The 25,095-nt window shown below is 38.7% G+C and overlaps 2 long non-coding RNA genes across 3 annotated transcripts in view; one reads left to right on the plus strand and one right to left on the minus strand.

Moving 5' to 3' along the window:
• The window catches only part of LOC123592819, a 39,044-nt gene extending 32,439 nt beyond the window's left edge, over positions 1-6,605 (plus strand). Inside the window, exons 4-5 of one of the 2 annotated variants that reach the window (XR_006709952.1) lie at positions 2,540-2,544; positions 6,311-6,605. This is a non-coding gene — a long non-coding RNA (uncharacterized LOC123592819). The remainder of the gene's footprint in view (positions 1-2,539; positions 2,545-6,310) is intronic. The other variant, XR_006709951.1, reaches the window with a different exon arrangement.
• LOC123592820 lies at positions 1,932-23,967 on the minus strand. Its single transcript, XR_006709953.1, has 2 exons — positions 23,844-23,967; positions 1,932-2,026 (listed from the first exon to the last, which is right to left on the minus strand). It is a non-coding gene; the product is annotated as an uncharacterized LOC123592820 (long non-coding RNA).
• Between the last annotated feature and the right edge of the window lie 1,128 nt (positions 23,968-25,095).

Raw genomic sequence — 25,095 nt, forward strand, 5'->3', positions numbered from 1 at the left:
TCTGATGACCAAAATCATCTCTAGACATTGTCAAATGTCCCTCAAGGGGCAAAATCTCCTAGTTGAGAACCAGTGGACTGAATTAAGGACTTCGCACTTTGTGCTGGGTTAGAGGTTCCTAAGGTAAGGCGATATGGCCAAATATGCATTAAATTTCGATTGTTTCGGATTAGAAAGAGGACAAAGACAAATAGCAATGTGGCTATTGCAACCATCTAAGAAAGGCATTATAAGTGACAGCAGAAATGCTAAAGAAGGGATGTTCTCTACATAGAGATATAAACATAGATGTATAGAAAGTTTATACATCTCTCTATATATACTCTTTATACAGAGATATACATATATACTAAACATATAATAATATATACTAATATTATATATATAGTATATGTAATACTAATTATATATTAAAATGTATAACATATAATAAACACACACGCTCATTGACTCTATAGGAAAATTGAGGGAGGTTAAGAGAGAAGGGGGTGATGAGTCTTTACCTCCTATGGACAAATATGAAAACTTTGTTTGAATTGTTTATAATCCTCCAGAAAAATTATGAATGGCACCATTATACTTTAAAATTAATAACACAATTTCACAAACACATTAGCTCGTGAAATTCACACAACAGTCTCCCAAATTGGGCTTTGTAATCTAAATACTTCATGTGAAGAAACTGCTATCTAGAGAATTAGAGATTTAGCCAGAGTCACACAGCCAGTTGACTATGGAGTGTGGTCTCACTTGAATCTAATCCCGTTCTCTTCCCCGCCCCCCCAACCATGTCACAAAAGATGTTTCATAACATCCGGCTTATAATATTCTAACCCATTGCAATCAGTTTGATCTGGGGCATTTTAAAACTAATTCCATCTAGTTTTTCAAACAATACATTTCCAAGCAGACGATCTCATGAAAATACATAGAGAAGAGAACCACAAAAAGTTCTGGAAAGTTTCGTATGCCTCTTTCTTTTTAATTTTTTGGTATGTGCTTTCTTTCTTTTTTTCCCTCTTTCTTATGGTGTTAATTAAGGATGCACTGTCCCTGTTTTACTCAGTTCTGGCTCTTATAACGAGAGCTCATCAGCCCTAGCTAAAGTATTCATCCCATACCCACCACGCTTTCTCCCCCAGTAACTCCCCAGGTTTCTGTGAGTTTGATGCCTAGAGTCCATGTGTCACAACCAGGCCATTGAGGGGCAGAGAGAATGAAGCCCTGCACTTAATTTGTTTGATTTGCTCTGTTGCTGACAAATCTTTCTGCTTTATCTTTAGAAAGAGGAAAAAAAAATGTTCCTTTTTTTTTTTTCATGGTGCAAAATTTACAGCTGATAAATCTGTCTAAATGCTGTTAACAGGTAAAGTGCACCTGGGGGCCAAACATGATTTCACCAGACCAATGAAGAATGTGTGCATTTTCCCCAGTTGTGCCCACACATCATTTGTTACACTGTTTGAAAGGCTTGGCCAGTGGCTGTACTCAGCTTCACTCGCACCCCGAGTCAAAGAGCCTCCACTTACACAGTTTTCCAACTATTGCAAGGGGAAAATTTCAGAGGCGAACATCAGTATTGTTCCGCACACTGGGAGAGAAACAGAAAAGTTACAGAATGTATTCAAACTATGCAGTTGCTCTATTTTTTTAAATTCAGATTTGCTTGAGAATTGCATTAAAAGTCAGAGGGCTAATATGGCCCCTGGAGGTGAAAAGAAACCAAAATTTATCCAGAGCTTTTCATGGGTTACGTCTTCTACTTGTCACTTTGCCTGCTTATCTCATCGATTCTCACTGCAATGCTGTAAGAGATTATCCCTTTATCCTCATTTTCTAAAAGGAAATTTGGAGGCTCAGAGAACATAAAAGACTTGCCCAAGACCACTCAGCAAATGAAGGTAGAATTAATAATATGTTTCACTCACTCAGCTGTTTGTTGAGTGCTTTTGCCAAGCACTGTTCTGGGCACTGAAGATACATCTGGGAGCAAGACTAAGACCTCTGTCTTCATGGAGCAAACATTCTGGACAGGAGACAGATAATAAACATGGTAAAGATATAAAATATCTAGTATGTTGAAACAACAAATGCTTCAGTAGTCATTGAGGCTGTTTACCAAATATTTCCTGTGCTCAGCTTTCTCTGCGTCTGGCTCTAGCAAATGAGTGATAGGTGGAATCGCTTCTGACTGGAGTATGTGATTGCTGGTTTGAGACTCTCCAGGACACTCTCTATCCCTTCCCATGCTGGTAGGCAAGGTTTTAGGTGATAATCATTCCATCAGTCTGGGTCCCAGGTAAGAACTCAAGAGCTCAGCACTACAAACAGGGTAAAGGTTGTATGCAAAAGAGAGGTTCAACTACAAGTGTAAGGAATGGACATTTAATTAGGAATAACACAGTAAGGGGAGCTCTGAGGCCCTGCTCTGGAGTTCAAATCCAACAGGACAAATGAGCCTAAAGCCTGAAGCCAAGGAAATAGGGTTTTACAAGTCACATTCCATTGTGGAAAGACCATGGTATAGTGCAGGAGATAGAGAAAGTGACTCAAGGAGATGTGGGTTCAAATCTCAGCTCTACCATTACTAACCAGCTGAACAAAAACCTTTGAAACAGTTGAAACAGCTAATAGATGAACATCAGTTTATTTGCAAATGCAAATGACAAAGTTGCTGTATAGAATTATTGTAGTAAGGGCTAAATACGGTATATTATGTGAAGTCAAAGTGCTTGGTCCCATGTTCATTAACTGTCAGTGCTGCACTATCCCTGTCTCCCGCACCCCAGTAGCCTTCTTCAGGCCTCCGTTCCTGAGAATTAAAAGTTGTGTGTTGTCTGCAACAGGCTACAAGCATGACTTTTCTCCAATGACTGTAATTAGAGTCTTTCCTTTTAAGAGTCTGGTTCTTGTATTCCTCACTTTGGTTTCTTGTTTTGTTTTGTTTGTGTGCTTTCTTTCTTCTTCTTCTGTTTTTTGTTTGTTTGTTTTGTTTTGTTTTTTGCTTCATTTGTCTTCAAAAAATCATTAATGTGTCCACTGTTCAACAACATTCCAAAGACTAAGCACTGATTCTCATTTCCTATGGCAGTCACTATATTTCCTTCTCCTCTTTTTGCCTCTCTCTCTTTCCAAAACAAAGCAAAACAAAAACAAAACAAACAAGCAAACAAAGAAACCAGTGAGAGCACAGCTTCCTAGCTCCCCTGCAGTGGTCTCCATCCTGTGCATCTTCCTCTCCTCTCTTGGGACCTTGTCTGTTGATTGAGACATATAATTGGATTAAGCAGGTTTATGTCTCTGTGTCCTGTTTCCTGTACAATTTATGTCCTTCACCACACATCAGTAAGAAGCAAAAAAGGAAGTGTCTTCCTTGTTCACAGAGAAAAACCAATTATCCTTCTTCTAAAATGAAATCATATGTATTTATTTGGTGGGAAGTCTTCAAAGAAACCAAAAGATCCCTCTAAAATATTCAGGCCATCTTTACAACCCCCTGGAGTCAGGCTTAATGTTTATTAACTAAAAGTTTATTGGTTACCTACTAGGCACTAGATATCAAATACAAACAAGAAGGGGTCACTCCCCTTAAGAAGTTCACAGTCTGGGAGGGAAGCAGACATGACTCATTACACTGCAGTGTGATTCATACAGTGTAAGACTGCAGTGGTCAGAAGTGGCCCAAGGGAAGGTGTGATTAATGCAGTGGTGCCTGGGGCAGGAATGGTGGGCTGGATGGGACGTAAGATGGCGATAAGGTTGGAGAGATCAGCCAGGCCTGGTCACGTAGAACTCCAATTATATGGGAGAAAAAAGTGTGGAGTTTTCTTGTTTTCCCCAAAGAGAGGAGAGGATTAGAAGATGTGGATGTGGAGGTTGATTCCATTGTGAATCTGGATTGGTTCTAATTCAAAAATGGAAAGAGGAGAGAATGGAATTAATTAGACACTGTGCTGGGAAGATAAACATATTACCTTGTTTGAACCTCAGAACACCACAGCATGTACCTGCTTTGCCCCAAGCTGTTCTTATTGCCCCTATTTTATACATGAGAAGACTAAGGTTCAGAAACATTTGTCTCACATCTGCCCACTGGCCTTGAGAGACATAGCAAAGCTCTTGAGTGCTGGTTGGGGAAGCAAAATGATATGTCCTTTCCGCATGGGTTTTCTTCTACTAGTCTATCCACGCCAAGGGCTTTTATGATTATGGCTTCTTTTTTTTTTAATTTTAAATTTATTTTGAGAGAGAGAAAAAGCACAAGCAGGGGAGGGGTAGAAAGAGAGGAAGAGAGAGAATCCCAAGCAGGCTCCTCGCTGTCAGTGCAAAGCCTGACACAGGGCTGGACCTCAGGAACGGTGAGATCATGACCTGAGCTGAAATCAAGAGTTGGATGCTTAACCGACTATGCCACCCAGGTGCCCCTATGATTATGGTTTCTTAAAGCCGACGGAAGCTAGATGAACGAATGGTAGCTGGAGAAAAGATGAATATTCAGTAAACTGTTCAGTTACCAAAGATGGCATAATTTCAGATAAAGATGTTAAGGCCTCTGAAACACCTTTGCTCTCTCCCACTGTTTGGAACTTCAACATTGATACACAAGAGAACCTTAGACCCCAGAAGATCATAATTGAATGAACAGTGCTTGCATAAAAGACATATGGCCATCACAAAGCTTTGCCCTACAGCACAAAGAAGCATTTCTTGGGGGTCCAAAGTGAACCATCTCATCATCACCAAGCAACCAGATCATATTCTCACATCTCCTTCTGACAGAGGAGACGGATGGTGGTGCTGGGGGCTCCAAACAACTCCCACGGGCAGGCAAGTTCTTCAGCAAGCTTCCTCCCTGGGGTCGACTACCTGGAAAAGGAGATCTTCTCCACCCTTGCTTCTGTGGGGTGAATCAGGAGGAGTGGACCAATAAATCTGGTCTTCCTCTCAAGTCCACATTCTCAAAAAGGATGGTGATTTTTATTTTGCAGTTTGCAGGCTCACCAGGACATATCACCAGGTGACTGGCCAATAAAGGCCCAAAACAACATGGATGTCAGGCAGGACCATGGCCACTGGACCAAGAACCTAGGTCTCCAGAAACCAGCTCAAGCCATCTCTCTGGATTACATGTGTGATAAGCAGTTGCCAGGCTGGCTGGCAATGTGAAGAAACTCAGATGTGCAGCCAAAGAATCACTACTCAATCTGTTCAGAGGGTTAGGCTTCCAAAGAGGGAGGAAGTAGTTCAGGGAAAGATGTTAGGGGTCATGGTGGCCCGGCCTATCGCTCCTCCCTACAGGTCAGCCAAGTCAGGCCCTGTTTTATCAGATGGGATGCAGCCTCTCTTCTTTCACTGCTTCCTTGAAATGTACAGCCCAGACTTAGCAATTCTTGCCTCCATTATGTTTGGACAGAACTGATTCTTTGGCTCAAGTACTGAAAAGCAGACATTCTGTGGGTTGCCTGGCACCCTTGGTCTCCCTTCACCCCCTAAAAGCCCTTTAGGTCAGATGACGCAGATAATACCAATGACCTCTCTCTGACAAATGAGGACTCTGACAGAGGGAGACTGCCTGACGACTCCAGCAGTTTTCTCCTTGCATGTCCTGCGGGATTAGACAGTGTGGCCCTGGTTCTCACTGCCACACACTTACATGCTGCAATTTTAAGCCAAATTAATCTCTCCTTTTTCAAACTGCTGTAGGGCAATAGCTTCATAATGCGGAGGAACTCCATCAAATTTGGATTTTATTTATAAGATGAAAGGTCCCCTTTGTATGCAGGCACAATGGGAAGAGGATACACGTCAAGACCATCTTCCTGAACTCTTATGGTTTTTTGTCCATCTCAAAGCAATGCTGTGTGTCTAAAAAAAGCCAAGAATCATTGCTATTATTGCTGTTTTTGTTAACATTCTTCTTATTGATTGATTGGTTGATTGATTGATAGTGGTGGTTGTTGTCGTCCTGGGCTCACTCTCAATCTCTCAATTCCTAATTCAAACGTTTGTTTTTCTGGCTTCTTTACCAAAACCTTATAATGACAAGAAATTTACCATCTACATGGCCCTGCTCTGCCTCCATCCCCTCCCTAATTTTTTCCTCACTATAGAAGTCATAAAGTCACACATTTTGCAGCCTTTATCCATTTCCTATGGTTGTAAAACTTCATGGCACTAGGATTTCTTTCCAACTATAAGATGTTCTAATTCAAAATTTTGTGTTCCTTTATCTCAGTGCTAAGCAACCTTTTTACTCTCAGGTAATTTAGGAAAAAAATAACATCTACATGTTATTCTTTTTTCTCTACAGTTCAAAATGAAGACGGCTGTATTGGGTCCTAAGACGCCTCCACTGCTGGAGGGACTGGAGAGCTGGGCCCCAGAAAGCTCTTCTGCCCCTTCATCACAATGGCCTTGGGAGTTGAGGGTCGCTCCAGGGCAGACTCCTCAATTTTTATGCATCCCCTGAGAGTCAGAAACCTAAGGACGCTTCCCTGGCACCACCCTCCGTGGTGGTACCAATGAGTTCTAGTGATGTCAGTGCTGCTGTGTCCTTGTTTAATATACTTCTGAGTTGGTTATGCTTATAAAATACAGTACATTCATTTGTCGATAAGTCTTCTTTAAAGTCTCATTAAGAATTCTATGGTGGGGTGCTTGGGTGGCTCAGTCAGTAAAGCATCTGACCTCAGTTCGGGTCATGATCTCGTGGTTCCTGAGTTCAAGCCCCCATCGGGCTCTGTGCTGACAGCTCAGAGCCTGGAGCCTGCTTCAGTTTCTATGTCTCCCCCTCTCTCTGCCTCTGTCTCTCTCTCTCAAAAATAAACAAACATTAAATTTTTTTTTTAATTAAAAAATAATTCTAGGGGCGCCTGGGTGGCGCAGTCGGTTAAGCGTCCGACTTCAGCCAGGTCACGATCTCGCGGTCCGTGAGTTCGAGCCCCGCGTCAGGCTCTGGGCTGATGGCTCAGAGCCTGGAGCCTTTTTCCGATTCTGTGTCTCCCTCTCTCTCTGCCCTTCCCCCATTCATGCTCTGTCTCTCTCTGTCCCAAAAATAAATAAAAAAACGTTGAAAAAAAAAATTAAAAAAAAAATAATAATTCTATGGTGAATGATGTATATAAAACTGATGGTCTGCCCTTGGGGCCCATTTGACTTAACATGGCTTCTCCTGTGGCTATTTCATAATATTTTTGAATTGTGCAGAAAGAAAGTAATTTTTTCTGTGCACATATTCCCACTGTTCTTTTTTGACAATAAAGTCAGTATGATGTTAAGGAGTCAGAAATAGGGTTTATAGCACTACTTGACTCATGGCAAAGTAAATGAAAGAATGATATTTGTTGTGATTTCTTCATCAATATAATTTTGGTGAAAAATGGATTGGTTTAAAATAGATGAAGTTTAATTATTTACTCAAGAAATATAGCCAGTGATAACAATGGAGACTTGACTCGAATTTTATTCCATAGCCTGGCTGTCTTGCACATTTGGATGAGGAAGCCAGAGCAGATATCCAGTTTGTTTTTCAGGCTACCTTTCTCCTTTTCATTCTACAAATGAAAGAACAGAGGGCACAATAGGGTAGGGGTGTCTCCCTAGTCTCACGGAAGGTTGATGGCTGGGATGCGGTGAGAAGGGATGCCTCCTGACTCCCCAGGCAGAACTTGTCCACTCTTCCAGGGCTCCTTACTAGCTCAGGACCATTTTCTACTGCTATTCCATGTGGGGCACCCCTTAACCCTCTCTCTTTTATTGTATTAAATGGTTGATTACTGAGGCTCAAAGCAACCTGTATAAACATAGTTCCACACCCCTGTGCACACATGTTCTTCTATTTCCTCCTAGGAACTGAATCTTTTAAAGTATGGTATAAGAAAACAAGTATGTTCAGTTGAAAGGCAATGTGATAGAGTTAAAAGGGTTTGGGCTTTAAAATCAGACCAACTTGGGGCGCCTGGGGGGCTCAGTCGGTTAAGCATCCGACTTCGGCTCAGGTCATGATCTCGCAGTTTGTGGGTTCGAGCCCCGCGTCAGACTCTGTGCTGACAGCTCAGAGCCTGGAGCCTGCTTCAGATTCTGTGTCTCCCTCTCTCTCTGCCCCTCCCCCCACTCGCTCTCCCTTTCTCTCTCTCTCTCTCAAAAATAAATAAACATTAAAAAAAAAACTTTAAAATCAGACCAATTTGGGTTTTAAAGCTGGCTATATCTCTAGCTAGCTGCATGACCTTGACCATATTACAGTGCCTCCCTGAGCTTGAGGTCACTATTTGGACCATGGAGATGTTCCATGTACATTCCTTAGCCTTCTTTCCCATCCATGACAGTCTGTGCCAGGCAAGATAGCAGACAGATCATATCTGAAAATTCAGAACAGAAAAGTGGCTCCACAAGTTCTCAAACGTGAGGACATTTTGAAGTGAAAAATGTTCATGTGCTATTTCGATATCCCATGTGTACATGCAACATGTAATACTGATCCAATCTATATGTAGTTCTTGGGACATGTATAAGTTTCTCAAATCTTGCCATAACTCTGCAGGTATACCTTCCCTACTGTCTACAATAAAAATGCCATCTCACCTTTGGTTCTCAGGATTCTGCCCATCTAGCAAATCACCTTTGGTTCTCAGGATTATGCCCATCTAGCAAATACCTGATTATTCAATAACCACTATTACATATCTGCATTTTCTGTAATGATATACCAAATAGAGAATATGTAGTATTAGAAAATATAATTTTCCGTACAACAAAAACTACTGTGTACTTGAAGAATAAAAGAGCACTTTTAATAAATGGGGAAATGCATATTTTTAGAAAATATAAATTTAGAAAAGATATTTATCTTTCAGCTGTTAAGAAAGCACAGTTAACAAAGTAAGCTTTTTATCAGTTTACAACTTAAATATATCCTTTGAAATGTAAAAGCTGCAATATTTTTGTAAATTCCCTTTTCTAAAACTTTCAGATAACTTCCACTAATATTTATAAGATTCTCATCAGGAAGGATAAATGCAGTTGTAACTGGATCTACTCAAATGAGGCATTAAAAAAAAAAAAAAAAGTTATGTTGCCTGACTGGCCCAGAGAGTCAACAATAGTTTGAACACTCTGAAGGAGGCAATATCCAGGCACTTCATGGTCCCTAGGCCCTTTGGCTCTTCACCACCCTCAAGCATGAAGAGGAGTTGGTGGTCACAGTGGTACCCTTCAGTCCAGAATCCGACCCAAGAGAAGTATCCTATGAAACAAGTCTGGTGAAAAGTCCTAAATAACCCAACTGGGCTCCTTTCTGCCATCGCTTTGTATGTGAACACAACCCCCCTAAACCTTTACAGACACTGGGGTTTAATTTCAAGCTTTCTAGTCACTGCTTCATTCTTCTCCGAGAGTCAACCATGTGAAGCTCCATCCAATTTCCTTGTCACTTCTAAGTTATACAAGTGAGTTTTTACTGCCGAATGACAATTACATTAAATGGAAACGGTCTGTACATACAATGATTTGATGTGAATAAGGAGGCCACTTTCCCTGATCTTGTGGGTCTCTGGGTATGCTAATGTCTTTGGGACAGAAAAGGCATATTGAATGAATGTGCTTGCCCATGTGAATTCTCTTGTCAAGACCCATACTGCCTAACGCCAGTTCTCAGGGAGAATTCTCCACTGCCAATCTCAAATTGCATATTGTTAATGCATGCCATTAAGATTAATCTTTGCTTTAGCTGTCAGTTCTTATTTACAGACCCCAATTTTCTTTGCTGCAGTTAACTCTAGCTATGAAATCTTCCCTCATTCTGAGGCCCTCATGCCACCTCAAATTGGCCTTAATTTGAGGATGGAACGTGTATGGAGGGGATTAAGACCCACCTGAATTCACCGTTCAGTTAATATAGATGAAACCTCCTTATCTAGTAGATTCTTCAAAACAGTATTAATAGTGTGGCCCCCAAATTTTATTGCACATACAAATTACAATGTTCTTGGCCGAACACAGATGACAAGAGGGAAGAAAACTATATTGATTGAAAACCTACCATATATAAACATTGTCATGCTCAAAGCTTTACGTACATTAACAACAACCCTATGAAGAAATTAATATTTTCTCCAAATTACAAATACAGAACGTTTATCTTACCCAAAGTACCCAAAGTACTTACCCAAAGTAACCCAAAGTTACCCAAAGTAACTTACCCAAAGTCACAAAGATATTAAATATAGTGGCTGAATTTTTTTTTAAGTGGGGTTGGGATATCTGTTCTGCTAGTGCTCTTTCACTAGAACAGATAGAACAAGAAGTTAAGAGCTTCCAATTTTCTCACTTTCTCAACTAATGACCATAAGAATTATGTTCTAGGAGTTTATATTATTTAGCACATAATGGTAAATAGTTGCATCTCATATTTTGAGCATATCTAATTCTAAAGGTTGTAAAGAATTAGGGAACTGATTTATTGGGATCCATTTTCTCTCTCTTGTCTCTCAACTAATTATTCATTAATTTCAGCCGAGGGGTTCTGTTTGCACCGTGTCAGTCACTCCCACCAAAAAAGTACTTGTGGGTAAGAGTTTTCAGTAGTGGACTTAAGGATCTATTTCACTAATTCAATTTCCTCAAGAAACCTGCAGCCCTCTGCATTTATTGAAAATGGACATTCCTTAGGTTGAGTCTTATGGAAATTCATAGGTGACCAACTTAACTAGAATGCATAAATATGACTTCTCCTTGTCAACAGCAGTTTGTTGGCTCTTAGCACAGTCTACACAGGACTGGAATCAGAAGAGAGCGGAGCTATCTCTATATCCTAGCCATGGATATGTAGAATCAAAGGCACTAAAACAATGACTTTTATAGACACAACTTCTCATTTGGCATAGTTATGCAGTTAGTGCTTTTGGGAAAGAATAAAAAAAACTCAAAGGGAGGAGGAGAGGAAAGAAAGATATAGCAGCTTCCCCAGATAAACTTTTCCTTGAAAACATCCAATTCAATCTCTGCTTAAAAATGTGGGGCTAAACATACATACTTAACCCCTTGCTCCCTCCTTCCCAAAAGGCACTATAATGTGTTATTATTGTTTGTTTGTCTGTCTACCCATCTGTTTGCTTTAAAGTATAGATATAGAAGGACAAAGAAAACAGAGGAGCTAAGAGAAAGAAAATTTGGGAAGGTGGAAAGTAACTGGATGAGTAGTAATAAACTACCAGAATCCTAAACTGGAGAAAGATGTAATTTCAAAACAATGGGAACAAAGAGGATCCTACAGATTTGCAGAGAAGAAATACAGCTTTCATGTAAAGGTTTAAGAGTCGTACTGGCATCATACTTCCTAACACAAAACGTGGAAACAAAAAAAAAAAAAAATTGAACAATGCCTTCAGAATTCTGAGGGAAATTATTTCTTTCCCTGAAGACTATGCCCAACTAAGCTATCAGCTATATGTGATAGGAATAAATGTTCAGACACACAGGTTTTAAAAAGATAATTTCCTTGAAACTCTTCTTGGGAAACTACTAGAGAGTAAAGCAAAGAGAAGAAGGCTTGAGATCCTAAAAATAGAGAATCTAACATGTATCAAAGGAATCTCCAGGATGATAGTGAAGGGACATTGCAAGAAAACTCTCCCTAGAGAGTAACTAGTTTGAGAAGCAGGCATTGAAGGGTTTCACATGCAGAATATTTATTAGCGATCAATACTTCTCAGATTATAGGAAGAAAGGAGAGGACAAGAGGACAAGAGGACAAGACAGATGCAAGACTGAGCAGACTGAAGAACTGCATTGTGATGCAGATAAAATAATACCTTGGCCACCCCCTCGGGAAGCTGTGGAATATTACAGCACGTTGAAGTTATCCCACAGTGGGCTGAAGTGCCTTTTATTCCCTCTCCATATTGATCTTTGGATACAGGCCACCTTGGGAAGGCCTTGGGAGGGCCAGCTCTCTGCAGGGGAGGCAGAAGACGAGGAAGCTGACAGCAGCTGGAACAAAAAAAGATCCCGCCCTTGAAAGGGCTTCTGGGCAACACATCTCCATGTTCACCACACCATCCCAGGTGGGAGCAGGTTAAAAGAATACAGAAGAAAGTTCTTCAAGGAGAGGAAATTAATAAACTATCTAATATGTTTTTGATTTTACACAACTGGGAGTAAATTTGGGGATGAACTGAAGAGAACATACAAACCTAAGCAAAGGACAAAAACAAGATTAACTCCAAGGACAATGAAATATTGCGTGAGAAAAGGAATCGTGCAATACTGCGTGCCCAGCTATGAATCATCTTTATACGGTCACATAATTATTTTGAAAGTGGGGAAATGCACACTGTGGATAGGGGTAAATCCTCATCTACCAGAGTGGGAAATCAACATGAGTACTTTAAAAAGTTTTTGCAAACCAAGAAATAGCAACATTCTAGTATTTAGTTGGCTTTCTGTGAATTACAAGTGTACAATAGAGTAATAGCGGTATTATTATTATATCATTATTGCTATTTATAAAAACAAACAAGAGGGCTGGATAGCTTTTATTTCGTGGCCTGTAAATCTATCTTACTAGAAATGATGCCTGCCTATCTATATATAATCTTCTGGACTATTCTATTCCAGAATATTTTAATACCTGACTAACAAGGGTCTCAGGTTATAAGTTCCACTTCATCAATTCTCATTCAATAAGTGGAATGATAGAAGAAAAACTTGCCGTGGCCCTGACAACAACCTGGATATTCATCAAATGCTCCGTGTTCCCAGACTTAGGGCTTTGCACATGCTTTTCTGGCTTCTTGGACTGGTCTTGGCCCCATTCTCTGCAGAAGTTGCTGCTTCTCTTTGAAGCTTGAATGTCAGCCGTAGCCTGAGGCCTTCCAGGAGTAGGACCCCTCTATCTCAATACGTCTTCTGTTACTCTCTGACTGAGTCCCCAACATTTCCAACAAGCTCCCGTTATTTTATTTATTCACTCATCCGGTTTTCTTCTTAACTCTCTCCAGCCTCAAAAGACATTTCCATACAACCGGGGGCCCTGTCTGTCCTTTTTACTCTGTATCCAGGTACTTGGTAGGTGCTCAATGAACAGGTATTGAAATAAGTACATAAATACATAAAATGAGCTTCACAGTTAAGATGATTAGGCAACCTTCTGATTTGGGGGTGTATTTCAGAGTAGTCACAATGTCGCTGATGGTGGCTGTTTGATCTCGTCACTGCAAATGTGGGACTGAGCCCTCTCAACTGAGTTTTCAAAGCCTCTAGACAGATAACCTCCTACATTCCAAACCACGCCTTTCTAAATGCCCAAGTTCAGAGCCACAGTTGGTAAGTCGTTCAGTATGTGCCAGCCATTCCACCAATACAGAAATTGACAGAGCGGAAAGCAAAGATACGAACACATTGTTACCATCATTTATTGAGCATTTACTACCAATAAGGCACTCTCTCACCCTCGTAATAATCCCGATAATTTTGTTTTGTTTTTTGATTCTCAGTTTAAGATGAGAAAATAGAGGCTCAGAGAACTTAGTAACTTGTCTAGGAACACACGGCAAGTAATTATCTGAGTGCTAAATGAGAACTCAGGTCTGTCATTTCTAAAGCTGGTGCTCTTTCTGCTATAAAATGTCATTTCTAGAATTTAAATTTGTACCTTTTCACACCCAGAAGATCAAACCACAGTAGCTAAAACTGTGCCATTATAATAACACAGCCCTTTTATAAAAGGAAAACTTAGGAAACCAACTCCTCCTTCAGTTTGTTGTCAAGAAATTTAAAGAGTTTTTTTGCTCATGGATCACTTACGCAATTTTATATAATGACCCTGAGAATCACGGCTCAATCACTGAGGCCTCAGCATAAATCAAGAGGGGAAATGATAATAAATATCTTTGAGCTAATAATGGAAAAGTACCAAAGTCTTCCAGGGTTACAGGTTAGCAGGAAAAGATATAAAATGTAAATGACACTTCATTTACTGTAAGAACAAGGTACAAATGTTCAGAGTAATTTCTTTCCACCATGAATTCCTAATGAAATGTTGAGATCAATGTCAAGCAGATTACGGAAACAGGACATGGAATTGATGTCAAAATAAGTCAAACCCAATGAAGTAAGTTAGAGGAAACGGGGCCATATGATCCTTTTGTCTTTGGTTTCAAGAACAAAGAACCACATTTCTTTCTCTTCTCAAAGCAACAGTATTTAGAAGTTATTAGTTATGCTGAAAATGCCAATTTTTTATGGTACAGTTATAGCTTCAAAAGATGCTGGACAAAACAAAACAATCTCCCCCTTAAAACAAAACTTATAAAAATAATTTTTAACACAATCTTAATTTCAAGTTTCCATATTAATTGTTATTTTGATAGACACACGAAGATAATTTATAGTGAAAAATATATGGAAAAAAATCTTTGTTTGTGAGAACAGAGTCCCAATTTCCTATTTTCAGAAGAATCATAATCACAATTTCTCTAATTATAAAATACACGCTCATTATTTGAAACTTGAAAAATGAGAAAGAAAACTCTTCCATAATCCTACATACCATGATAATTTTCCTATAAGAATAAATACATTTATATATTACATATGTAATAGACATTTCATGCTTCATTTTAGGATGTTCATAATCTACTCCCTACTCTGTGCTTGGAGATTAGGATTTTCCAGGATGATCATGATTTTATGTATTTTTTTTTTTTTAAATTATGGTGGTCTTTATTGAACATATGGTTGCACATGATGTGGTTCATATGCCCTCAAAAATTTTTTCATGTAAATACATTTGGCAGTCTTGCTGGATGGTGTTTTTACACTGAGTTCAAAATCTATGTTATTAAAACCCCACAATCCACCTTCACGCCACCCGTGTTATCAGACACCTGACCCAGAAGGACATGGGTTGAGGGTGTCGAACTGACACCCTAGTGAAGCCCCATCCTGCTGACGCTTCTCGGCACCATCCCCTTTTCTCTTTGCTCAGCAGCCATCTCCATAGAAATCTCTTTCAGAATCTCACATTATAGGTATCAATGAAAGGGAGTGGGTTTTGCCCTTGCCCATTACTGCCATAAAACCAACCCAGAGGCTTCCTCCTCTCTATCATCAGCTGCTTCTTTGGGTGTCATGGTGCTCAGCATCTTCTTTTCTTTTTTTCTTTTCTTTCTTTCTTTCTTTTTTTTTTTTTTTTTTTTTTTTTTGAGGAGGGTTTATAACTGTCCCAAGCCATGGAAAAGATGGCACAGACCATTTCTTGCACCTCAGCGAGATCCTGGGCTGAAGAAGCTGTAGAGGACCACTGTGTGGACCCTGCCACCCCACCACATGGACACCCAGGTCTGCCCCTCCACCTCACACGCCTCAGCTGCACAAGGTCACTTCTCCTCCTCCTCCCAAACCACGCCGAAACCACAAGTGAGACAACTCTTCTCAGATTTCCTGTGTTGGCATAAAAGTTCACACCCTGCTTCCCTCCAGCCTGCCCTTTGCGTCTCAAAAGCCTGTGCTGAAGGTTAAAAAAAAAAAAAAAAGAAGAAGAAAAAGAAAACCAAGAAAAAGAAAGCCTGTGCTGAAGGTTAAAAAAAAAACAACAAGAAAAGAAAACCTCTCTGTTTCTTACCCTTTCAGTCCTGTTTCCCCAGAGTCAGCGTGAAAGCCGCCAAGGAAAGGTCACGTGCAAGGGGGGAGAGGTTCATATTCCAAAACATCATCCCACTGATTCAATTACTGTCTGCTCCTCAACAACTGTGAGCAGCATGAGGGCAGAAGCGCCATTCCTGATGCCTGTAGCCCAGTGCTGAGCACCACTTCTGGCACAGCTGTGTGGTCTCAGCAACTCCCCACTAAACAAATACACACTGAGTTATCTATCACGATTTTTGCTTATCAGATATGGAGAAGTTTGGCTGCAACAAATGGTATTCTTAACAACTTCCAACAGTGCAAAGTTTCAATCAAGCAGAAACATGCTTTATTTCGAAGTGGAATACTGGAATACTTAGTGTAAACTGTTGAATTAAACAGATTTATGATAGTTCTGCAAGAGTAAAAGTTTACAAGGTGTTTTAAAGAAACTGATATCACACGCCATATAATTTCCACAAGCATTTCAATGTAATACTGTGTAATTCCTCTGCATCTGATGGTGATGTAAGTGCAGGCATCCAACACTCAGCCCTCCACCCTCAGTCAAATGGGACGACCAACGGATATAAAATTAGGGAAAAACCAGCATCAGCGTTGGAAAATAGGAAGGATGCCATACATATGCCCAACACGTTAGGGGATGCATATTTCATATAGGCTAATGGTAATGAACCCAAGGCACCATTTAGGCTCTATTCATGATTGTCCCTATGATAGAGAAGGAGTAGAAAGGAAGTAGAGGGACCAAGACAATCCCTAGAAGAGTAATTTGCAGGGATGAAAAGAGATCTTGGGATGGGAAAACCCAACCATCAAAATGCCAGTTCTGCTGCTAGCCTTTCTCCTTAAGTCAGGACCCATCTCAAGAAGAAACTGCTCACAACAGAAGCAAAAGGCCATATCAAGTAGGAGGCCATGCCAAACAGCGGGTTGGTCCTAGGTCCTCAAAAGAAGCTGCACGTAAGAATAAGAAAATCACCTTGAAGACATAAAATGCTTCTTTTGAAACATGTACTCTAAGAAATAACACAAATATACTAATTTGTTTCTCAGAAAGACTCTGGAGGGCTTCTGAATGAGTCTCTGATAACAGAGTCAGGAGTGGAAGTAAAAACAAAACAAAACAATACAAAACAACTGTTGGATGTGGCATAGATGACTGACTGTCCACCAAAGATTCATGGTCTCCCTTCCATTGTTATTCTTTGAAGATACCTTCCACTTCACATTACGGTAGAGCCATAAGAACAGTTGTTGCCAAAGGAATATGAGTAAAAGTGAAGTTCGACTAAGGCTTTTGAGAAACCAGTATGTCTTCTCTGTCAAATCTGCCTGCTTTGGCAGAAAGGTCCTCAGGAATGGAAGAAAACTGGGACTCTGGATCATCAAGGGGTGGAGGAGGGTAAAGAATAAACTTCTATTGTTAAGAATGTTGGAGTTTAATTCATGCAAATTGTTTAATGGCTGCAAATTCCTACTTTCCCAGCATCCATGCCCTGTTGCAATGTGACTGCAATGCCTTGGTGAGATAGGGAAACTAAAGAAACTCCATAAAGGACTGCTTTTTTGCTCCTTTTCCTGCTTCCATTCTTGTTAGGATCTGCATCCCTGCCTTACCCACACCTTATAGTACAGATAATGTTTGTCCTCCTTGTAAAGGCCAAGGAGTTGATTTCCTTAGAGCCTTCTAGCACAATAGACAACATCTAATGAGTGACAAGGAGGAGTTATCATGTGCATTTTCCAGGCCACTAACTCACCAAGACCCCTGGCTCTAGGGCACAAGTGGCTTACAGAAGACACCTAAATACTCACCTTTGCTCCTGGACACCTGAGGAGACATGTACACCAGAGCACAAGTCTCAATACAACCCCAGAACCCAGGTAAAGACAAGATTCACTCTTCTTTCTTTTCCCAGTCTCCCAGACACTCCGCACTCTCTCTAGGTCTTCAATAAACTCTGTTCTCGCTTTCCTTACACTTGCATTTGATTTCTAGGCTGCACAAAGCCAAGGACCCTCTTGGCTAAAACTGTGGAATTCCCTCTAATTCCTTGGACCTAGCCTGCATCATTGGGAAAGGAAAAATTCTACTTCTTCTCTATACTGTCTTTACCAACTAAAGGAAAACTCTGTTTTTCCATACTCTACTATGCTCACACTAATACTAATACTTCACTTCTGACAACAGATGTGTGAGTATTTTTCCATACTAAGCAATTCTTCAATTCTCTGTGGACAGCTGGGTATTCTAGCTACTCAGAGTTCACATCAGATCCCACAGGTTAAGGGCTCAGTTCCACAAGACTACCCCCACTTCAGATGCCAATCACAAGTTCAGGTTTTTATCTGTGCTTCTCACTGACTGGCAATAAATTGGGGGTCCCATGAATCCCTCCTTTGGTTCAACAATTTGTTAGAATGGCTCATAGAACCCAAGAAAACAATTTACGAACCACATTATCAGTTTATTATAAAAGAATACGACACAGGAACAGTTAGGTGTAAGAGACGCACAGGGCAAGGTGTTGGGAAAGGGACATGAGCTTCCACGCTCTCTCTGGCATGCCACCCTCCCAGTACCTCCATGTGTTTGGCAAAGTGAACTTCTCCAAACCCCTTCAGTTAGGATTTTTATAGAGGCTTCACTATGTAGGCAGGATTAAGTCATTGGCCATCACTGATTAAGTCAAGCACTAGCCCCTCTCCCCTCCCCAGGGATTGGAAGGTAGGCCTGAAAGTTCCAACCCCCTAATCATGTGGTTGATTCCCTTGAGTCTATTCAGAAGCCCCCAGCCACCACCTTCTCATTAGCATCCAAAAGATATGTCACTGTGGAGATTTCACAGGTTTTAGCTTCAGAACAGGGATAAAGATCAAATGTATATTTCTCATTATCAATCACAATGCCACACCCTCTATCCAGAGGTGGATAGAATCTGGCTGGCCTTGTGACTTGTCTAGACTAACAGGAAGTGTCAGAAGTAACGTGGGCAAGTTCTAGAGCCTAGGCCTTGAGCTGTGTCTTCACCTATTGGGACATCCTCATCACCATGTAATGTGGCCTGGGTCATTAGAGAGAGAGGTTGGAGAAAGACCCCTGTAACAGCCAATACCAAGGCCTCAGACTGCATGAAACCATCTGAGGCTATCTTAGACCCTCTAGTGCCAGGTGAAAAGATAAAGACAATAGCCATGGGAATGAGTCCAGGAGAAACCAGTAGAAGAATCACAGAAATCAAAATGAAGAAAAAAAAAATAACATTAAAAAATACAGTAGAGATAAAACAGACATCTTTGTATTGCAAATTTCCAGAAACAACGGAGTGCTGTCTACAGCATTTTGAGGGGAAAATATTGTGACAAAGAATTCTATAACTAAACAATTGAGTCTGTATATGAAGCTAAAAAAAAAAAAAATCAATTAGTGATTTAATCAAGACATAAACCAAAATTTTTACAATTTAAGAATGTGGAAGTTGTGGTAGAAAAGCTTCAGTGATATAATTAAAGTTGTTTAAATAATTATAAATATGGTTTTAAAACCTAATACAGACATTAATAATAATTCTCAGAAAGGAAGCTACATGATGAAAATGATAATAACTTGGGTCAAAATCAAAACTTATTTTCAATAAAAATTAGGACATGAGGGAAAAAATATATGCAAGTATGTTAACTTTCTTATGCAATGGAAATAAACATAGCTTAATTCTCGACATCAATAATTAGAGAAAATACATTCAAATTTTTTTAATTAAAGGAAAAATACATAAGCCAAATTTAAAAACTGACCTTCTTATTTTTATCAGTGAGACTTCGAGCAATACATCTCCGCTCCAGAGATTTTTTTTTTTAAGTTTGTTTATTGTGAGAGAGAGAGAGAGAGAGAGAGAGAAAGAGCACAAACCATGAGATCATGACCTAAGTTGCAGTCAAGAGTCAGATGCTTAACCAACTGAGCCATCCAGGCACCCCAGGATTATTAATAAATTAGATATAAATACACGTACCATTGTATGTACATGTATATGTACATTCATTATAGAACATACAGTAACAGAATCATGAAAAGCATGAGATATAACCTGAAATTAACATTAATTTAAAACAAATTCTACTAATAATACAAACAACTTTCTGGTTTCACTAAAATAATAACTTTCATTGGGAGAAGAATGATTAAATTTGCTTTCAATGTTTTTGAAAATCTTGGTTCCATATCTTGCAATGTGGCAATTCAAAGGTGCAATTCTGGGTCCGTTTTTATTTCAAACTTGGTTTTCATGACTAATAACTAAATAAGATCTTTCAAGGAGATTAGACAAACTCAAGGCAAAGAAACATGTCATTGGCTACACTTAAAAATCATGACACTTGTGTTCTATTTCCCCCTCTACCAATTATGTAATTGTTATTGTTGAAATGTGGTAGTAAATTTCAACTTTCAATTGTTCTTGAAAAGGTACCAGTATGTCTTATATTTTTATTCTTCAACAAATGGTTTTAAAATTCTCTAAAACTTTTAAATAGGATAAAAATTCTATTTCAAGTTTTTAAAGTATGTTGATATGAGAGACTATTTTTTATAAACGTAACATTTATATTGATTTCAGCAATGTATCAGATAGCAATGGAAACACCAGGAAACATTTCCAAACATCCGTTTTGAAAACGTTCTCTATTACCTCATAATGTGGCTGATGGTGAATTCCTGCCAGGAAAAGGGAAAGTATTACCTAGTCTACTTTTTTGGGGGGTGGTGGTGGTGGTGGAAGGGAGAGAGTTGTTATTATCGTTCTCTTGTGTTTGTGTTTGCACAATGGACGTTACTTTTAACCTGCCTTTCTTTTTTTTTTTTTTCCAGGAATTATTTTTAAGATTCTTGCCAATTTTGTGAATTAGCATAGATAAAAGTAAAAGAAATAACCTTTAAAACCACTTACTTGAGCACACTTAAATTCCAGTGAGTCAAGAAAACTGAGCAAAATGTAAAAGTGTCACCATCATTCACCCTGACTCTAGAAATCACTCTCTTCTACCTCACTCACTGTGAATAAACAGAGTGGGTCTGCCTTACATGTGGACCTGAGCAAAATACCGGTATCAAAGCATATTAAGTATTAGTAAAGCTTAATATCTTTCTTATTTTTAAATAAAAAAATATTTTCTTCTGACTTTCCAATGAATGATCTTATACACCAGCTGGGACATATGCATCCCACTCTGGAGAATAAAACTCTAATAAAATAAATCAGTATGGAAGCATAATAGAAAGAAGATCATAGAAATGAGACTAAATGTATCAACTGTGACAGTAAATATAAATGGTCAGAAATCAAAACATAACTGGAAGATACACCTATAAATCCAAAGTATTAAATTATTTTAAAAGATTAAACATACAAAGAAAGGGAAAGCATTCTTATGTTTTAGCAAGTCCAATCAAATAGGAATTAGGACTCACAATAAAAATTTCAGACAAAAGAGAATATGCAGCAAGTAGTATTAAACAGGACTGGGAATATCCTTGCATATTGACAAAAAGCACAGTACACAGATATTTCAAGAATAAAAATGCATATAAATTAGAAATACTAGGTAAAATATTCAGAAACACAACTATTAGAGACTAAAATACCAACCCCACTTTGGCCATTCAAGTAGATAAAAACCAACGAAAGATATAGACAATCTGAATAACAAAGTTAATAAGTTAGTATATACATAGTGATTTCAGGGGAAGAAAAGAGAATATACCTTCATTATAAGACCTTAAGGAACATTTACATATGTAGGTCATATATTTGGCTACAAAAATAAAGGCAAGATAAATTCCCAAAAGTAGAAATTGTATATATAGGTCATGTTCTCAGAGCACACTGAAATTGAAATGTAGAAATTAGTAACTTATATGGTGTCACTGGCTTTTCACTATAAGCCAGTCTCTCTAAACCTTTCTAAAGCTTTCCACCAAAACATCATAGAAACTACTGTCATCTAGGAATACATAAATTTATCATGTTCTTAGAATATTCCTCTTCTAAATTTATGGAAAAGGGTAATTCAAGGCTTAGTCCACTTCAAAGTTGAAGAAATACATGTATATTGTAAGGAATTTTGACAATCAATAAAAGTGAAAAAAAAAAAAGGAAAGTAAAAATCATCCATAAGCACACCACCCTGAGATATTTTTGAGATATAACCACTTCAGGCTTTTTCCTACATACACACACACACACACACTCACTCACGCAAGCACCCACATGCTTTCCCCCCCGACACACAAAATAGAGTCATAGTGTAAGTTTTTAATTTTCTATTCATTGACTAATGTATCACAGGCATATTTCCATGCAATGAATGACAAGCTACACTACTGTCCCCAAAAACAGTGATTTTCTACGGTGCACGAATATACCAGGAGTTAATTCACAAATCCTCTGTTGAACTTCTTCTTTATTCATTGATCTATTAATATTTAACCACATTGCTTACATGCGTGCCAGTGTGTCATCTGACGGTGTTTTCTGTGGATTTTCTCTGTTGTTGCTTGGTTGATCTAGTTTAATTTGTAATATTTTGTATTTTGTATTTTATTGGATTGGTTTGGTTTTACTAAAATATTTTTAATTTTTATACAGTCAAATCTTTTTTTCTTTTATAATTTCTGATTTTAATGTCATTTAAAAACACCTTACATATCCCAAAATTATAGAAAGATTTTTTTTATATTTTGGTTTTAAATGTACTTTAAAAACTTCAATCTGTTTGAAATGTATTTGGGTGCAAGTCATGAGGCTGTGAGAAAGTAAAACATAATGGTTAATAGCAATGAACCCAGAGTCTAGACTGCCTGGGTTCCAATTCCAGCTCTACTTCTGACTACTTGTATGATCTTGGATGAACTACTTAGCTTGTCTATATCTCAATTTCCTCATCTGTAAAATAGTGATAATAATAGTATCTACTTATGGAATTCCTGTGAAAATTAAAAATGTTAATTGGTATAAAATATGGAGAGCTATGCCTAACACATAGCACTAGCTACCATTTTTCCAGATGACAAGCCAATTGTGCCAATCCATTCACTAAATAATCTCTGCTCTTATTCCTAATTTGAAATCTCATTTTTATCACTTACTAAAATCTAGTATACTATCCATCTGTCTGGCCCTATCCCTGTACCAACAATTTTTTAATTACTTTGTAACTTTCTAACATGCTTTCATGTATCTGTAGTAGCAAGCCTTCATCATTCCTCTTTTCCAAGGTGTTCTTGACTCACGCTACCCTGATATTTTTCTAGATGAACTTGAAAATATCTCACCAAATTCTAAAAATAATTCCATTGGACTTTTAATTGGAAATGGGTTGAAGCTATGGGTTTAGGGGTAATTAGCCTCTTTACATCAAAAAATTTTAATGACAAATAGTTTACATTTTCCAAAAATATACATTGCCTCCATTTAACAGACACACAAGGTTCAAAAAAGCTCAGGAGCTCACAGAGCAAATAGGTCTCCAGATTTATATCTGGATCTAGGTTGTCCTCTACATGAATGTGTAACTTAGTTATGTGATTTATGATAGTTAACTTGAATAAAAATATACTCAAATATAATTTTAAGATTATTTTTTTTTTACCAACATGTCCACATTTTCACATTTTCCTAGCCATTCTCTTCCTATTTCATGGTGTGCATTCCAAAAGCAACATGTAATCTTGGATGTCAATAAATTCTGTAAGCAGTGGCAATGTTCTCTTCCCACAGCATGATTGTAAGCAGAGAAATCTCATTAAATGCTGACATTTATTTCTTTTTCGTAGGGCATCTAACCTAGAGACAATATGCAAATGTGTATGAGTTTTTTAGCTATATAAGGTATGTTTAATAAAAGAATTTTTCAGTGTTGCAAGTTTTTTTCACTGTTTGCTGAGAAAGCCTTTGACAGTCTACTGTGTGTTAGCATTTATGCAGGTCCTGCAGTAAACAGATGAAGAAGACACAGTCTCCTGTCTCAAGGACTGTAGATTTAAGTGGTTAGATATGGAGAAATAATTTAAATACACTTGGATATTATTGTACTTCACTTCTTAGAAATATGGTCAAGGTAGAGGGAAATCTCATAAAGAAGAGGAGCAGAGAATTCTCTGGGACCTACTGGGGCCTTCCTTGAACATGTGATCTTACCTGGGGCTTGATGGATGAGTGGGAGTTCATCACTGGTTAACAGAAGAAAAGGAAATCTAGGAAGAGAGAAAAACACGAGGAAAAGTTGTGAGGGCAGAAAAGCAGGTTATAGTTGAGAAACTGCACATGATTTCATATTCTGACCATTCAGTATAGATAGTTTCCATCCCCAAAAAGATGTCTTAGAACTTCAGTCTATGAAGACTTAATCAGACTCCTGTCACCCAATCAGCCATCTTTTCTCAAGGTCACTGTTCATACCATCGATTACTTAGTCTTATCTCTCTTCTGACTTGATACTTCCCTAATCTCTTCTTTTATAGTTTGGAAATATCCTGAGCAAAAAAATTCATAAACACCTTCCAGCTTCTCTTTTGCTGAGGTGAAAATTTTGACTGAGTCTTACCCATTTGTACTAGTCAATTGAAAAGTATGGTCAATGTTATGCAGTATTAACACATTCATCATTAGAGTAACAGTCCCCTACATTTTGTTTGGAAACCTATCCAATCCCAAACTCCCAGTCTTTCGTAAATCTGGATGCAGGGCCTGGGTTTCTGCATTATCTCTGTAAGGGGACAATAGCAGGTCAAAGAAAATATATAGGTTTGGAGAGTGAACTTAGGTTCCAGTCCCAGCCTTGCTATTTGTGCTGTGTGTGACCTTGGGTAAGTCATTTGTCTTTCTGAGCCTCCATTTCCTCAGCTAGAAAAGAAAATGCCCTTGGATTTGCTTACTTGGGTCTCTACGAGGAACAAAAATGAATTATGCACATGAAAAGTCCAGGTAAACTCTCAACTTTTGGAGGATGTCTTAAAGCCTGAGGAAAATAAAATCCTATGAGTGAAAAAACTGGATAACCTCCAGCTCAGTAAAAATTGCCAGTCTTTGAGTGCATTTGATTCTATCACATTGGTAAGTCAGTTTATGAAACTCAGCTGCAACACATACCACATGGTATAAATCATAATTCCTGGGCAGCAAATGTTCCTAAATTGTGTCCATGATGATTTTATAATTAGAAACAACACATGTGGGAAGCAGAGACTAAGTACCTAAAAACTGCTCAAAAAACCTTGCAGGAATCCACTAATCTAGGTCCTGCCTTGGTCCGTTGTAGATCCAAAAAGACAAGATTAGGGACTTGAGGATACTTCATGGCAAGGGTTTGTCTTCTGTCTGTGCTGATGAGAGTCATCAGGGGGCATTTCTGACTCTGTAGCCCTCCACTTCTGTCTCCTTTTCTATTTCC

The sequence above is a fragment of the Leopardus geoffroyi genome, chromosome D4 (assembly GCF_018350155.1).
Source record: "Leopardus geoffroyi isolate Oge1 chromosome D4, O.geoffroyi_Oge1_pat1.0, whole genome shotgun sequence".
Taxonomy (NCBI): Eukaryota; Metazoa; Chordata; class Mammalia; order Carnivora; family Felidae; genus Leopardus; species Leopardus geoffroyi.